The sequence below is a fragment of the Nyctereutes procyonoides genome, unplaced genomic scaffold, assembly GCF_905146905.1.
Source record: "Nyctereutes procyonoides isolate TBG_1078 unplaced genomic scaffold, NYPRO_anot_genome, whole genome shotgun sequence".
Classification (NCBI taxonomy): Eukaryota; Metazoa; Chordata; class Mammalia; order Carnivora; family Canidae; genus Nyctereutes; species Nyctereutes procyonoides.
Genome location: NW_026575047.1, coordinates 13,208,331 through 13,211,547, shown reverse-complemented (window position 1 = coordinate 13,211,547; position 3,217 = coordinate 13,208,331). Strand labels below are relative to the sequence as shown.

Sequence of the window (3,217 nt, the reverse complement as noted above, 5' to 3'; positions counted from 1 at the left end):
CTTTAAATTGGGGGGATTTATCCTTAAGTCAATCTAATCATTTTTGTTTTACTTTTCAGAAATGTTGGGTTATGTATTATGCTTTACTTTTCATATTCACCTGTTTATTAATATTTTACATTATTTAGAAGAGGTTACACGAATATGTGTTACATAAATATGCATATAAACAAAATTAGGATAATATTTATTGATTGCTAAGTATATGCCATTACTTCTCCAAGTATTTGATAAGTATCAATTTTACAACTGTGTGAGGTAGTTACTATTAACAGCTTCATTTTATAGGTAAGAAAATGATGGTTAAGATTTTTTAAAAAGTTAAGATTTTATTTTTTTATATTTATTATTATTTATTTATTTATTTATTTATTTATTTATTTTTATTTTTACTTTTATTTTTTAGGAGACTAAATGATTAGACTTTATTCCACCTTCAAACTTCAACAATAATCAGACAAGCATTCCACTGGGCATCCAAAGCCTTCTAAGCTCAGTGGAATCACAAACTCCAGTTCCTCGTCACCATCTGGTTTAAGTTTCTTCCTCTTCCTCCTCTTCCTCCTCCTCCTCTTCATCCTTGTCATCCTCATCGGAGCTGAATGTGCCATCAGGCAGGCTGTAGACGCGGATGACCTGCTTGTTGGGGTCCTTGAGGATGAGGTACTTGCCCTCCTCGAGTTTCATGCAGATGTCAATGACGCAGCGCAGGATGCCCCAGGCGTTCTCCACACTCGGGTTGATCTGGCTGGCAAACTCGTTGGGCTTGAACTGCTGGGTGCCCAGGATGACATGGCGTGAGGAATCTTTCACGTGGTACTGGGACACATAAACAAGCTTGAGATACTGAGATCCGGCCAACAGAGCACAGCAGGTCCATCGGGCCACCTTGTAGCTGTTGTTTTTCAGCTCAGTGGCAATGACAGCCCCTCGCTGAGAGTCCCGCTTCTGACGCCAGTCAACGCCGTTACAGTGCCTGGAATCCCACTCGTTGAGTGTCTTGATGTGGATGAAGGACACTTCCCCGTTGGCTCCAGTCATGGCACCATCGTGTTCACAACGCACGACAAGGTCAATGTCGTCTCCAAGTTTCCACCTGCGGTACCGATAGGCGACAGAGGCGACTTCGTTCTTGTCCATGTCGTCCTCCACAAATGGGTTTGGGTTAGGGAAGCTGGGAGAAGTTGTGATCGATGTAGGCTGCTTCCATGGCCAAGTTGCGGGGTGAATTGAAGTTAATTGCCTTCATCTTGTGGGGGCTCCTTGGCAGTCTCACTCACTGTCAGGAGGTCAAAATCAGAGTTGTCCCTTTTATCAAAGGAGAGCTTGGACCCAACTCTTTGCACAACAATGTCCCAGGAATACACGGAGCGGGTGCAACTCATCAGCGTGGCCAGAATGGCATCAGTGGCAAACACATTCCCCTGGGTTTTTGCCAGCTTTCGGGTGACAGGGTCGTCTGCGGTGGTGACAGTGTGGAAGATGCGCTTGATATTGATCTTGATCGCTCCTCGTGGTGATGCGGTCGGGGGCCTCATCGTAGTGCTCCAGGGCCCCACAACCCTCGATGCCCCGTGGCTCTGATACTTCCAAGTAGCGCATCCTCATTAACTGAGGAAAGTCCATTTCTTCTTGTACCTCCCAGTCACTGCGGACTTCAACTGAAGAGTCTCGGGGTTTCTGTGACTTCTGGTCCCACCTCTGCCCCACTCCGAATTGTTTCTGGAATTTTTTTCTGCAGCCGTATGCGCTCTCTCTCTTCGGCTTGGCGCCCTTAGGCAAGGTCTGCAGGTTGAACTGCAACCTATTGCGTCGATCTTTGTCCCTGCGGAGGTTCCGCGGTGCAAATCGCATGGGATTCGGCTGCTAGGCAGTCTCTGTGCGCGCGGTGTCCACCAGTGGGGACTAGTTTCATCCTCTTCATGGAAATGAGCATACTGACTTCCACCCCCAAACCGAGAGGAGTACTTACTCGTGCACCTCTTATCTTGGTATGTGGCACCTGTCCAGTCTGCGACCTTTCCTAGTCGATCTCCTTTGCTGAACGGCTTGTAGGGCATATCCCGAAACGGCTCGCGCACCGCACAGGGACCCCAGCCTGACGGGTTGTGCTGGGTCATGGTGTCATGAACTTTACCATCTTCTAAAACCTGTAAAGGCCTCTGCCGGCCCCGATGGCAAGAGATGGTCCGGGCCGGAGACCGCACACCCGGGTGCCCTCCGAGGAACACCAAAAAGTTAAGATTTTAAATGAAAACCTTGTGCTTATAACTATTCAACTGTACTGTTTTATCTAGATGATCCTACTGTGAAGGTTTTCTATCCCTTGGGTAGAGTACCAGGTGTTCTTTATGACCTTTTGCTTTCTATTTCTTTTCATTTTTTTTCTTTTTCTGTAATGACTATTTTTTTTTGTGATACATATAAATAAAGCAACAGATAATCTCAGAAAATAACTCATACTCTTTGGATTTGAGATGACTTTTAACATTTCTAATTAATGCTCCATCAAATATTCCTGCTCTACATTTTTGACAGTTTTTTAAACAAATTGCAGATTTTTCAGCTTTGTCAAAAATAAGCTGCCTACCCCCAAATTCATACCCTGATAACTTTTATAAATATAAAATTTGTTGTCTTGGGCAGCCTGGATAGCTCTGCAGTTTAGTGCCGCCTTCAGCCCAGGGCATGATCCCGGAGACCCCGGATCAAGTCCCATGTCGGGCTCCCTGCAATGGAGCCTGCTTCTCCCTCTGCCTGTGTGTCTGCCTTTCTCTCTCTCTCTCTCTGTGTCTCTCATGAATAAATAAATAAAATCTTAAAAAAAAAATAAAATATATTGTCTTAAAATCTGCCTTAATATTTAAACTAAGATAAAATTCTAAGAAAGTCGTAACATAATATAGCCATCTTGCGCCCTCTCCAAAATTTTTGGGGGGGTCTGTTGCTTTGATGCATTAGCATAATATTTTCAATTTTTATTTGTGCCACCCTAAATCTTTAATTTTTTTCTAAACATTTAATTCTTAAAAATTTGAGAACTAAAATTATTCATGTTTAAAGATTTGCAGAAGTAGTAATTTCTGTAGCATTATATTTCATTCCACTTTTTTTTTTTAGATTTTATTTATTTATTCATGAAAGGTACAGAGAGAGGCAGAGGCATAGGCAGAGGGAAAAGCAGGCTCCCTACTGGGAGCCCCATGCAAGACTTGAT

At 43.6% G+C, this 3,217-nt stretch overlaps 1 pseudogene; it reads right to left on the bottom strand.

Moving 5' to 3' along the window:
- Positions 1-399: 399 nt before the first annotated feature.
- LOC129510442 (eukaryotic translation initiation factor 3 subunit D-like) lies at positions 400-2,223 on the bottom strand (annotated as a pseudogene).
- Between the last annotated feature and the right edge of the window lie 994 nt (positions 2,224-3,217).